This window comes from Silene latifolia, chromosome 3, assembly GCF_048544455.1.
Source record: "Silene latifolia isolate original U9 population chromosome 3, ASM4854445v1, whole genome shotgun sequence".
Lineage (NCBI taxonomy): Eukaryota > Viridiplantae > Streptophyta > Magnoliopsida > Caryophyllales > Caryophyllaceae > Silene > Silene latifolia.
The window spans coordinates 17096150-17111381 of NC_133528.1; positions in this window are offsets into that span (position 1 = coordinate 17096150).

Genomic DNA, 15232 nt, shown 5'->3' on the forward strand with positions numbered 1-15232 from the left:
ATGAACAAAAACATGGAATAAACGAGCCAAAACCGATTTTTGGTCTGAGGCAGAAGCCCCTTGGGTCGCCAACAGGCTTGTGCCTAAATGAGGTACTCAGACCAGAGATCAACCGTGTTTGTTCTCGTCATTTCCCTCAATCCATTTTTCATATTTGTAATCGGTTTTTACCATTTAAAGTATTTTCGAAACCTTTTTGTTTCATTTCACATGTTTTAACCATAAAACATTTTTCACCCTTGGTTCTTCATACCATGACGGTTAAATCCGTGTTTCGGTGATAATATTTGGTTAATGACATTTAAAAGGTATTTTAAAGCCTTTTATTTCATTTCTTTACATTTTCAAACAAACATATTAGTCACCAACACGAAATCATCCTTGGTTCTACATACCATGCCGGATTTTAACCCGGGTACGATGATGAGTATCGACCATAATCATTTTTCAAAACTATTCATGTCAAGTTTGTCAAATCGAACCCGACACCGAATATTATCAAATAATGATGATTATTCGAGTCTAGTTCTTCAAATCAACAAATACGGTCTAAACGACCCTTTCAAAATCAAACCGGGTTCAAATACCCATTTTCAACACGTTTATAACGTTTTCTAAACAGTCAGAACACGGCATACAACCGTTGGCTAACCCGCGCCTCAAGCAGGCCTTTTCTTTCTCATTTTCAAAACCAGAGGGAGGCCCCTTACACCGCCGGCTGGCTCGCGCCTCTTATAGCCGTCTGGTACAGGGCTTGTTCCCTTCCAGCATTAGTCCAGGACGATCCCGACTCCGGTTAACCCGGATATAGGACGGATCAAATGACTATTCGATTATTCAAACCACATTTGCAAAATGCCATACTAAGACAAATGGATCATGTTATGCACCCTAAACCTAATACGGTAAATGGATGTTTAATTTCTGTTTTGCATGCAAATCAATCATTAATCCAACTCGACATCTTATACTTGATACTTGGATTAAATCAACCGACTTAGAAAACTCTCACATGTTAGGTTTAAATCATTGGATGCGCATTCATGCATTTAAACCGTTTTATCAATTTTTGCATTCAACCAACCAAGATTGATCAGTAGAGGCCGCTAAACGCGGGCGGGATTGGGTGTCTGATTAAAGGGCTTCCCAATACGTACATTCACCTCTTACTTAGAAACTTTGGATAGTGGACGACCTTATCCAGGGCGTACGAGAGTCATTCTAGAGATAGGATGCTAAAGAGGGACGATTTCCTTATCTTTAGTACCTATGTCAAACGCTGCTTTGTGCTTCGATTTGACCGAGGTATAAAGTGGATTTCGAACGGGTTCAGGCATCCCGCAAATGCTTGGTGGCGACTCCGAACATCTCTACATCGTTTCGAGACCCTTACCGAGAAACCGACCGATCTAAAACGATCCGGTCGAAAGCATTTTTACGCCGCCGAGCGTGGCTTTCAAAAAAGACCGCTACCATTTTCCACAGATCGGCTGGGCATACGCAGGTAGGCCATGTCCACAGTTGGCGACTCTTTGGGAAAACTAGGACACTTACGTCTTTGTGATCCCTAGATGGTGAGACTCGAACGAGGTCTTGGTTGGAATGCATTAATTGATATTACGGTCACGGTCGGGTTCCTTGTCCGGGCCCACAACCTAACCCTTTTCGACCAATTGGCTCGTCTCGTGGGCGTGAGTTTTCTCATCCCCGCGTTTCGAATCCCGATTGAGTCAAGCATACCATTGACGTCACACATTTCTGTTTCGTCAAAGAGCTTTCATCACTTTCGAGCACGAGGCTAGGGCACCCTCCTTACACATTTTGTTTGGATTGATATCCCTCTCGCAAATCGGGGTTTGATTGCTTGGTGTGTAACCCACCCTTTTAAGCCAAAACCCGTGTCAGCATGATGCATAATATAATGAACTGTGAGTGCTTATGTGCTAGTTGATCATAATTCCTTCCGTGTCATTTTCAAACTTTCAAAAACAACCTTTTTGCGCCGTTATAATGGCCATTTCAAACCTCGGTCTTTCGCCGGTCGATACAAGCCTTTCTAGGCCGTCGTAATGATGATTTTCAAACCCGGTTTTGTATAACCATTTAAAATCGCCTTTCTAGGCCGTCGTAATGACGATTTTCAAACTCGATTTTATATAACCATTTCAACACACCTTTCTAGGCCGTCGTAATGACGATTTTCAAAACCCCGTTTTGTATAACCATTTCAAATCGCCTTTCTAGGCCGTCGTAATGACGATTTTCAAACTCGGTTTTATATAACCATTTCAACACGCCTTTCTAGGCCGTCGTAATGACGATTTTCAAACTCGGTTTTATATAACCATTTCAACACGCCTTTCTAGGCCGTCGTAATGACGATTTTCAAACCAGGTTTTGTATAACCATTTCAAAACGCCTTTCTAGGCCGTCGTAATGACGATTTTCAAACTCGGTTTTGTATAACCATTTCAAATCGCCTTTCTAGGCCGTCACAATGACGATTTTTCAAACCCGGTTTTGTATAACCGTTTCAAATCACCTTTTTACGCCGTTATAATCGCCGCGTCTAGACACGGATTGTAACCCGTTTCGCGCCGACAATGGCTCTTTCAAAACCCGAGAAAAGCACACACCCTTTTCTCGAGACACTTTCGAGATCCCGAGGACCATGCACCGTCCCCGAGACCTTTTCAAACATTTCAAACTCGATTTTCATAACATACAGTTTCGAATTTCAAAACCATCTTGGGAAGCAACACACTGTTTTCCGAGCCGACTCAAACTCAAACCGTCTTTTGCAAATAAACTTATGACAACCCTTTTCAATTGATCGACTTGCGGAGATTTCTATCTTCGAAAGCCGCCCATTAAAGCGACAAATGAATTTTTTTGAAAATTCCTATTTTCGAAAACTTCAATCCACCATTCCAATTCCGCCTCGTGTCTATCGAGTCAAAGCAAACGTACTTATGGGTCTTTACTTATGAGTCGTCTCACCATGAGACCCGTCCAATGGCGTCACGCCGTCATGTTGGACTCGTGTCAAAGGTTCGGTCAAACACCGTCACGTCACAAATCGAGTCAGCACCGAGGGACCACACACGGTCGCCCCGTCTTGTTGAGTCTGTCTTTGTCTCGTCCTCTGTGTTGTCTGTGTTCAGTCTTGGAACCGTGTCGGATTGAGTTGTAATGTGAGCCGTTTTTCTGCCTCAGAGCCATGGCCTCGTCTTCAACTTCGTCTGTCAACCACAACAACAATGATAACAATAGAGATGTCACAACTGATCAGCTAACCAGCCTGCTTACCGCTCTTAAGGTCACTCTGGATCGCGTCGAGACCCGTATCGACGCCCTCGAGAACAAAGAAATTGGGGAACACAATACCCCACCCCTGACTAAAACTGAGAAGAGTCTGATACTCTTGGAAGAGCAGCTCCTAGCCCGGGGCAACAATATCCACCTTGAAAATAACCGAAGGTTAGAACCTGTTGGGGACCAGTTACTGACAACTTCACCATGACCGATGTGCCTAAGTTCAAGGGAGTGGAGGACCCACTCAACCACATCCGTGCTTTCAAAGACTACATGGCCATTAAGGGGGTCAAACAGGAGCTCTTTACTCGGATCTTCTCATCCTCTCTGGAGCCGATTCCTTGCCAATGGTACCACTCCTTGGATCCGAAAAACCTTACCACTTGGGATGAGATCGCAGTTGAGTTTGCCAAACAGTATGCCGACAACGTCGAAATCCAGGCCAACACCCGTACTCTCGAGGTGCTAACCCAAAACGACAAGGAAGGATTCACTGAGTTTCTAACCCGTTGGAGGAGGGTGAGTACTCAGCTGGTCAGTAAGCCGAGTGAATCAACTCTGGTGGAAAATTTTGTCAACAACCTCCGCCCGGTTTATGTCAACTTGCTGAGGTATCAGAATATCAAAACTTTTCAAGATCTGCAGATTCTGGGGACACGTATTGAGGACAACCTCCAAAAGGGTGTCTTAGCAAAGACCACCAGCAGGGGTTACCAGGGATCCACCTCAACCGGATATTGCCCTTACGGTCAGACAAACAAGATTGATGAGGTCAACCTCGTCGAACCATCTGCCAAGAAAACCGAGCGCCCCCAGAGAGTGTTCACCAACATAGGGTCGACTTATGCAAGTGCCCTGAAAAGGCTCATGGACCAAGGGAAGCTACAACCGATCGGACCCACCCCGGATCCGACCGATGCCAAGAAATCCCGATTTTGGAACCCCAACGCCTACTGCCAGTATCATCGAGGGAAAGGGCATGATATCGAAAATTGCTTCAAACTCAAGCACCTTATTCAGGACATGATTGAGAAAGGAGATTTGCCCATACCCCCACCAACCAAACCGAACAACAAGACGAATCCTCTGGGAATTCACGTCATCTCTGACGACGAGCCGGCCCTAGACTGCTCTCATCTCATCTTGCCAATTGACGACGAGGTGAATGTTCTGGAAAAGGGCCCTTCAGACGGAGTGTTCATGTTCAGTGCTGCCACCATGCTCGCTATGTTTCAGCAAGTTGAAGAGGCCATAGCCAGCCTCTCTGAGAGAATCACCCGACTCGACGACGCCTACCGTCGACTCATCTTCAATCCCCCAACACCGCGCCCGAGGGAGAATTCCCCAAGCATTCAAAACTACCCACCCCAGGATGGATTCCTCCCGCGACCATTTTGGCATAGGCCTCACGAAAATATCCTTCAAAATAACCACCTTCAAAATAACTACCCCCACAAAAATCGCCCTCACAAAAATATTCCCCACAAAAACTACCCACCGAGGAATACCCCTCCAAGGGATCCTCGAGACCCTGAAATTAACGGCATATGGCGAGACGATGTTGAAGATGTCTATGTCATCCCGGGGAAGGAAAAGCGGACGAAGGAAATCGGACATCTCACCCGGTCCGGACGTCCCTATCAGAATCCGAGCAATCCAACGGTCGTTCCAACAACGAATGACCAAATCGTCCCAGAGGTGGACACTCAACCAAAGGCCCCCGAGAACTCAATCCTCGAAATGACTCCGTAAAGCAAAAGCCGAAATCTCAATTTGGCAACTAATCGCAACGTCTTTTGAGCATCGACAAGCCTTACTGCAGGCCTTGGGAAAATTAACTGTGCCCTCCACCTTTTCTCCAGAAGAAATAGTGGCACACGTGACGAGAGACGCCTCTGATCTGAGCAACCCGGTCGTCTTCTCCGACGAGGATATTCCCCTGTTCGAAGCCAATCATAACCTGGCCCTGTACATCACCGTACAATGCCTCTAAAAGAATATACCAATGGTCCTCGTGGATGACGGTTCCGCCGTGAATGTCATTCCTCTCATAACCGCCCACAGGCTGGGCATCAAGGAATCTGATTTAATCCCAACGAATCAAGGAGTACGCGCCTACGACGGCACTCGTCGCAAGGTCGTTGGGTTAGTCACTTTGACCGTCGTAACCGGACCCTTAGAAAGACAAACCAGTTTTCAAGTGGTCGACATCGACGCGTCCTTCAACATGCTCCTGGGACGTCCCTGGATTCACGCCGTCAAGGCGGTCACATCAACGCTCCACCAAAAGATCAGGGTCCCCTTCAACGGGAAAACGATCACGATCCCCGCTTCCCCAATCAAAGCAGTCATGAGAAGAGGGGTGGCCTCCCAAGCCATTGAGGAGGACGACGATGAAATGTGGGGTTTTCAAGCCGTAAACGCCATAACTGATGAACCTGCAACCTCTGAGTGTGACCCGTTCACCAACCTCGCGATCAACCGTATCCTGATGCGTCAGGGTTATTTCTCGGGTTTGCCGCTCAATCCACTAAAGGACCCATTACCTCCCTTGAAACAGGCTAAGGTCCTCAACATTCCCTTTGGGCTGGGATACGAACCTACCCATGAAGACATCCAGAAGATGAACCTCCTAATCCGAAAACGCAAGAAGCACGGAGTCATCCTCCGTCCATACCACCTGACTCTCAACGGATACTTTGTCCCCGAGGGAGAGTCTGAGCTCTACACGGCTTTCCGGAGCCGATCTATGACTCTTTGGAAAGGGCTAGATACCCGGGAGTGGAAGTCTTCCAGGACTGCTACTTTATTCCCGACAACATCGAAGCTGCATCAACTGAGTCCGAACCGTCACCATGCCTTGACGGACAAACTGTCATACTCCTCTTCGGGGAAGATAACATCAAACACCTCGACTATGAGGACATCATCAACATCGCCTTGAAAGACAATCAGTTTGATCCAACCGCCTTGATCTCCGATACTGACCCGGAGAAAGCTACCCAGGACTGGAGGAAAACCATCAAGTGGACCGATCGCCAAGGCCACATTCTCAAGATAACAACTGGAGAAGGCCCTATGTTCAAGGAGGGAAGTGAAGAAGGATCCGAGTCTGAGTCTGAGTCTGAGTCGGAGTCAGAGTCTGTTATAGCTCCTAACACTCCAGATGTCTCAGTCAAGGTCCCCTTCCCACTGTTTTATCACAAAGTCGTGACTGATTCAGAGGCTGAGTCTACTAGGGTCACCCCCACTCCAATGAAAGGTGACAACCTAGAATCTGTTCCAGGGGCCACTTCCTCTATCGTGTCGCCTCTGACTGACCACGAGATGTCTGTCCTTTCCGAGCTTTTCGCTCGTGTCAACTTAATGAACGTTAAGTTTGCTTATGACTCGTCTCAATTTAACTGCAATGCAATTCTGAATGATCATGAGGAACTTGACTTGAGTGACTACCCACCTCACTTAGCCAAAGAACTTGACAAGCGGGAAACCAGAACCCCCATCATTGAGGAAACCGAGCCTATTAACGTAGGAACCGACAATACACCTCAAGAACTTAGGATAGGGACAACTCTGGACCCCTCGGAAAGACAACAGTTCATTGACCTCCATCACAAATACAAGGACGTGTTCGCCTGGTTTTACAGAGATATGCCTGGGATTGACAGAGAAATTACAGAGCACCGGATACCCATTAAACCCGGAGCTAAACCTGTGAAGCAGAAGCTACGCCGGATGCGTCCTGAATGGGCCCTAAAAATCAAGGAAGAGGTGGACATACAGTTCAAGGCTGGGTTCATCAAAGTGTCTGAATACTCGGATTGGGTGGCCAACATTGTGCTGGTGCCAAAGAAAGACGGAAGAATTCGGGTTTGCGTTGACTTCAGGGATCTGAATAAGGCTAGTCCAAAAGACGACTTACCTTTGACACATGTTGACATTCTGGTGGACAACACTGCCGAGCATGCTCTCCTATCATTCATGGACGGGTATGCTGGGTACAACCAGATTAAGATGGCTGAGGAAGACATGCACAAGACTGCGTTCACTACACAGTGGGGTACATATTGCTACACGGTCATGCCTTTCGGCCTCATCAACGCCGGGGCAACCTATCAAAGAACCGCTACTACTCTCCTACATGATATGATGCACAAGGAGGTAGAGGTATATGTCGATGACATGATCGTCAAATCAAAAGAACGGGACGGCCACATCAATGCCCTCCGGAAATTCTTCGCTCGTCTGCGGAAGTATAACATGAGACTAAATCCTCAGAAGTGTGCATTCGGGGCACCTCCGGAAAACTCTTGGGACATGTCGTCAGCAAAAGAGGCATTGAGATTGATCCAACCAAAATCAAAGCCCTTCAACAAATGCCTCGGCCTAGGAACGAGAAGGAGATTCGGGGATTTCTCGGTCAGGTCCAATACATCAGCCGGTTCATTGCCAAGCTTACTATGATTTGCGAACCGATATTCAAGAAGCTTCGTGCCTCCGATCACACCGATTGGGACGACGATCGCTCAAGGCGTTCGACAGGATAAAGGAAATCCTATCCAAACCTCTTGTCCTCATGCCACCTCAACCGGGATTTCCTCTATCCCTATACCGATGTTACCAACACAAAGCCATGGGCGCAATGCTAGCACAAACAAAGTTGGCAACGAGGAGCGAGCCATCTACTACATCAGCAAAAAGTTCATTGAGTACGAGACGAGGTATACCCAACTGGAAAAGACATGCCTTGCCCTAGTATGGTCAACAAAGAAGCTGCGGCATTACATACTCAGCTACTCGGTCCACATCTACTCCAAGATGGACCCGGTTAAATACATCTTCGAAAAACCCGTACTAAACGGAAGGCTGTCTAGATGGACACTCATGCTGTCTGAATTCGATCTCAAGTGTGTACCCCTCAAGGTTATCAAGGGAAGAGCAGTCGCCGACTTCCTAGCAGAAAATCCCGTCAACGAGGATCCAACGACCGACACATGGTCACTTCCTGACGAAGACATCCTTTGTGCCGAATCTGAGACATGGGACCTGTACTTTGATGGTGCATCTAATCTGAGAGGCTTCGGGGTAGGAATACTTCTAATATCACCAGAGGGAGAACACGTTCCGATCTCGGTCAAGCTAGACTTCGCCGTCACCAACAATGCCGCTGAATATGAAGCATGTCTCATCGGCCTACAAGCAGCCATCATACTTGGCATCAAGAGACTGAGGGTCCACGGCGATTCCTCGCTCATCATCAATCAGGTGTCCGGATCATGGAAAATCCGATCTGACAGCTTAGCTCCCTACCGAGCAAAGATCAATCAAGAGGCCGAGTTCTTCGACCAAGTCGACTACTTCCACTTGCCGCGAGAGGGAAATCAATTTGTTGATGCCCTGGCAAAGCTTGCCGCGCTCGTCAACATACTTGACGACATGACATCGATGCCCCTATGTGTCGAGAGAAGGAGCGAGCCAGCTCACATTTGTGCCATTATCGACGGCGAGGAAAACCATGATGAACCTTGGTACCAAGCCATCCTCAACTACAAAACCAAAAACGAATTCCCTCCCAACTCTGATCAAAGAGGACAAAGAGCCATCCGTTTACTTGCATCACAATTCGTGATAGACCAAAATCAACTCTACAGAAGAACACCCCAAGGAATTCTCCTCCTTTGCATTGACCATCACAAAGCCAAAAAAGTCATGGGAGAGGTTCACGACGGAGAATGTGGCCCTCACATGAGTGCAATGATGCTTACACGGAAAATCGTGCGTCTAGGTTACTACTGGACAACCATGGAAGCCGATTGCCGTAACTACGTCAAACATTGCCACAATTGCCAAATCTTCGCCAACATACAACACATAACACCATCCCTTTTATACACCATGACATCACCCTGGCCATTCTCAACCTGGGGCATCGACATCATCGGGAAAGTCAACCCGATAGGCACCAAGGGGCATTGCTTCGTCCTCGTCGCCATCGACTACTTCACCAAATGGGTGGAAGCACAGTCATATGCAGTCTTGACCGCCAAACAAGTGGCCAAGTTCATTCAAAACAACATCATCTGCCGATATGGGGTACCCCATGAAATCATCAGCGATCAAGGCTCTCACTTCCGGGCGGAAACTCAAGCTTTGCTGGATAAATACAAGATCAAACGACATCGATCATCCCCCTACCGTCCCCGAACTAACGGAGCGGTGGAGGCAGCGAACAAAACTCTTGTTACCATTATCAAGAAAATGCAAGACAACTACCGCGATTGGCCGAGCAAACTCCCATTCGCACTCTGGGGATACCGTACCTCCATTCAAACACCGACAGGCGCCACACCCTTCTACCTAGCATACGGTATGGAGGCGGTTCAACCGGTAGAGTTAGAGGTCCCTTCTCTACGCATCCTACTAGAGAGTCAAGTCCCTGAGGCGGAATGGACCCGTCGACGGTATGAACAACTCACTCTTCTAGACGAACGGCGACTCAACGCCTTGCACAACGTCCAGCTATACCAACGACGTATACAACGGGCATTCAACAAGAAGGTTAAACCCAGAAACATCCAGGAGGGCGACTTGGTCCTCAAGTCAGTTCGAGCACCATTACCTGTCGATCCGAGGGGAAAATTCAAACCCAACTGGGCCGGGCCATACCTGGTCAAGAAAATACTTTCGGGGGGCGCAGTTAGACTGAGTGACCTATATGGGGAAGACTTTACAAACCCGACCAACCTAGACCAACTCAAGAAATACTACCCTTGAGCCCTATCAACCAACAACCTAGCCTAGTTTTACAACTAGCATCGACCTCAACCCTTTTCAAGTCAAGTTCCTCAATATGTTGTGATTTGAGATTGCATGTTTTATCGAGTCTAAGCTGCGGCACCTTACCCGTTTCGAATGTCCTTTGATCCGTCAAAGGCAACGTCCATTTGCACTACCAAAAACAAACCCCCTGAACTACGAGCATGGTTTGATTTCACCTCTTCAGGTGGATACGTAGGCAGTCCCTCTTATGCCTGAGGGATACAACCACAAAACCCAATTCGAATTCACAAAACATTTCGAACTACGATCATGGTTTGATTTCACCTCTTCAGGTGGATACGCAGGCAGTCCTTTCTTACACAAGAAGGATATAACCTTTCCCACAATAAAAAAAAAAAACATCCCCATCAAAAAAGAAGAAAGGGAAAACCATTCCCTTTCCCACAAAAATACAAAAATGAGCCTTTGTTCCTTTCTACAAAATACCACTTTCCCAAGTGCAATTGTTTAGGACGATTCAAATCGAATTGCCTTTACCAAATGGATGGAAGAAACAAGCGTTCACAACTTCCGACACGAGCAATCCTCTTATTTAATTAATAATGGGAGGGATTACAATTTCAACAACAAATAAAGCTCGACGAGTCTACAACTTGTCAAAGCTAAGGTGTCAACTAACACACCTCACATAATAAGACTAGCACAAAACACACAACAACTAGCTAGTACAACATAATAAAAACTCACAACAATAATACAACATAATAATAAAGCGGGTAATGGAGGTCTTCACTCTTCCATTCTACCCTTGCCTTTTCCTTCGGGGTACATCTTCCCTTTGTTCTTCTTGTTGGCCCGCCTAGCATGGGTTTCCTCCTCAGAACGGATCCTCAATGGATCTAAGACGGCGACGGCCTCCGGTCTAGCACAAGACCTCATATTTGACCCAAGACGAGCCAATGCACGGCCCACCATATTCTTGGGGCCGGAACTCCTCCCCTTCGGTGGTCACATCACATCGGGGGTAGCTCTATCAACATACTCCTCAAAGAAGGCACGGTTGGCCTTGCCAACCTCTCGATACTTCAAATCGACAACCTCGTCCTTACGAAATTTGGACCTCTCTTCCAAGGACGGAGCTCGTGACCACTTGACATAAGCGGGAGTCACCCATGTCGTGGCAGCGGGGTTTGGCACCTCCCAAAGCGGCCGAGTGGCCCACCATCTTTCAAAGAACTCCACAAGCTCGGAGTTCCGGAACACATTCTCTTGGACAAGAGTATCTTGAGCGGGCACCTTTTGTTGACGCCCCATTTGCCTCATGAGCCTTTCGGGATATATGAAGGAAACAACCTTCAAACCCACCGCCATCAAAGAACGAGGACTAGCACCCGAAGCGGGCAACCCCGTGAAGGACCTCAAGTGCCACCACGGCACCACCCAACGGATATGAGGACCACCATCCTCCACCAGTCTTGCGGCCCAATAGGCCTCGGTAGAAGCAAAACTATCCGGGTATAACTTCTTCCTCATAGTGAGGTGACGGAAGGAGTAAGAAGAAGGATTAACCGGAGGCTCTACATACCTTAGCCTCTCCAATAGCCACACTTGGAGGATCCTTGGTGATCCAAAATAGGGAGCTTCTCCACAAGAGCCTTCCTTGTCCAAAGCTTGGATAATCTCTCCAAGCACCAACCATGATGGATCTCTACCATGCTCCATTTGCTCAATCACATGGATAAGGATCATGCTACCATGACATCTTGGCCCCTCCTTCTTCAAGACATCAACAAAGAGGTACACATGGACAAGGCAAAATGCAAGAGCCCTTCTCCTAGCAACCTCCGAGACATTAGCATCTAGCCGATTCGAGAAAATGTTAATTAGAGCCAACATATCGACGCCATGTGGAGCAAGAAGAAAGTTGATTTGGCTTGTTGATAAGCCCAACATAGAACGGAATTTCTCCTTGTAGCACAACCGAGTCGGAGGAAGCACCGGAGCACAACCCGGCCACCCACCAATGACACCAACTTCTTCGGCGAGAGGACAAATTTCACCTTTCGGGAAAACGAAAACATGATGTTTCGAATCCCAAAACCGAGAACATGCTTCAAGAAACGAAGGTTGCACCTTGACTTGGCGAAGCACCAACAATTGACCAACTCCCATACAATCGAGTTGATACTTCTCGGGAGGCGACAAATCCCGGCACCATTACCGCAAGGCGTTCTCGAAAGCATCCATGAAATATTTTTGTGGAAGAAGAGGAGGTTTTGTAGAGATGATTTTGTGTTTCGGATGATGAAACAATGAAGCGCAAACGTCCCTATTTATACAAAATGATCAGCGCATTTTTCAGAAAAAGAGGAGAGCCAGCTTCCATTGCCAAGACGCTCGCGCCTCTTTGAGGCTCCTCCAAGATTCCCGCTGTTGACTTGTCTCTTTCAACATGTGTTTTCTCCTGACACCTCAAACCTCCCGCCCGGAACCTCGCGCCTCTTCGGGATGATTCCGGGAAATTTTGTGTTTCTTCACACTCACATTTCCTTGTTTTCGCGTTTTACGAAATCCGACACGGTTTCCATGACGCAGCTTTAAACATACGGATTTTTCTTTCTTTTTTTCAGGGGGGAAGGGCTAGTCGCCCCGATCCGTGATGGATCGTTTCCATGTCAGTCGAAATTCCGAAATTTTTTTCGCTTTTTCGCAATTTTCCGGCAAAAATCAAAATCGAAAATTGATAACACGACATCAATTTTCCTAAAAAAATCAAGCGCTCACAAACTCGAGTCTTGACCTCAAAAATCAAATATACTCGTAAAAATCCTTTTCTAAAATTTTTTCCTGACGGTTTGAGTTTTATATTTTTTCGAGTCAATTTTCAAAATTTCGATGCAATTTAATTCACCACACGAGTTAATTGCTCAAATTTTCAGCAATTCCTTTGAATTCCGAACGTGACGATTTGTCACGGAATTTTCAAAATTCATTTCAAATTTCAAATTTTAACTTCAAGTCATCTTGGTTAATTTTGTTTTCAATCAAATGCTTTTACGTGTTTGCGTTTATGCGTATGTGCTATCTATCGCCTATTTTCTACAGCTAACGATGCAGGAACTAGTGCAAAGCAAAAGGAGAATCAGCAGCCGACAACGCTCCTCCGAAACACAACACAAAAAAGCCAAAAATCACAAAATGAACCACAATCCAAAAACACATATATACAAGCCGCCTCACCCAAAATGTAAATATGTACAGACAAGAGTCCAAGACACGGACAAAGTACAACGACTACTCGACGTCTCCCATCGGACCAGTCCTGGTCTCACTAGGAGTCGCCGCCAACGCAGAAACCACCACCAGCTCAGACTCCCTCTCCGGGGAACTCTCCAGCGTCTCACGCTCCATCTCGACGTGAAGCTCCTCCGCTGCAGCCAACTGAGCCTTCAAAGAGGCAATCTCTGCGTCTCGACTCCGCAACTTGTCCTCGTGACGCCTCAACTCCTGGTCTCGACGGGTAATCCCCAACCCCTGGGCCTCGATCATCGACCTGGCTGCCTCCAACTCAGCACGGACCCGAGCAAGCTCCGCCGGATCCACAGTGCCCTGCAAAACACAATACAGATCCTCAAGATCTAAAAACGTGAAATACAACACCAACTACACGAAATATAACACACAAAACGTACCTGAGAAAGCCGAGCCTCCCTCGTAGCCAGGTCACTAGCAAGAGCCCTCCAGCGGTTGGCCATCCGCCACAAGTCCTGGTGACTGACAGTCGTCACCTACAAAACAAAAATGTCCTTCAAAACAATGTAAGGCAAGGCATAAATGGAGAGAATGTTCAAGTCAGGAACTCACCCTTAGAGAAGTCAACCTCCACTCCATGCCGGCATCGGCCACCTCGGCCACCGCGCGGGCTCCGTGAACGAATCAAGCTCCTCGCCACCTGGCCCCTGAAAAGTGGTCTCCGTCGGGAAAGCTGGGGGCTGAGTCCTCATCAGCGGGTCGACTCCCGGCCATTTGGATCCACATCAAAAATGACAAACCCTCCTATCAAGAGAGGCAATGAAAACAAAAGAAAAGAGGAAAACATACCTCGATCGGGTACCAAGCAAGCCTCGACAACCGCTCCTCACCTCCCCGACCGTGAAGGTGCTCCTCAACCTCATCAGGAGTCGACTCCTGGAACAACACCCCAGGCGGGTCAACCGGCACGGCGAAGGTCTCGGTAAAGCACTGGCGAACTAGACGCTCGCCTAAGTACCAAACTGGCTCAATCGCCATCTCCAAGTACAAGCGCAGGGAGCTGCGAGGTCGCAAACGCTCCGTGATGGCAGCCGGCACACCCGTGTAGTGCTCCCAGGGCCGCCCAGCAAACTGCATTCGAAACAAAGCTACTCAGCTAACTGGGGGCTCTTTAAGCTACCTAATCGCCCTATCTCTATCTAATGGAAAAAGGGGAAGAGAACAAGAACTTACATCAGCAACCCGAAGTTTGTTCACGCGACGCCTGCAGTCCTCGTAAGTCGACTTGGTTGACTTCTTCCGAGACACCGTCCAACCCTTCACAGCAAGGTAAGCCGAGGGAACACCGTCTGTAGTCCCCGGACGCAGAGGAGTGAAGTAAGCATACAACCAAGCCTGTAATCAAACACAGCAAATACAAATTAGCCAATTTCTCAAAATTGCCAAAGTCAAAACCAAAATCAAAAATCAAAAAAAAACTACCACAAAAAGCGCTCGTACCTCGAAGATGAGGCCGGGACCAACCAGAGTAGAAGAACTACCCGCTCCCACTGTCTCCAGACGCACCGCCGCGTGCAAGTACCGAGTGAAACTCGCCAAAGCCGGCGTAACCCAGTCAAACCGACCCAAAGTGTCAAGGTCGGTGAGAAGAGGAAGCACCTTGGTCGACAAGCGCTTGCCCTTGTCGCCAAAGTACGTGGCACCCAAGAAATACCACAACCACAGCCGCGCCTCCTTCGCGTCAGCCTCAACCTCTGCCTCCGGGCTCGCCAACGGCGCCGGAGCAACGCCTGCCACCCTCTCAGTGAAGTGGTCCTTCACATACGAACTCGCGATCAGGTACGGAGTGACGTCGGAAGGCTCCGGCAAAGCAGTACCAATCAAA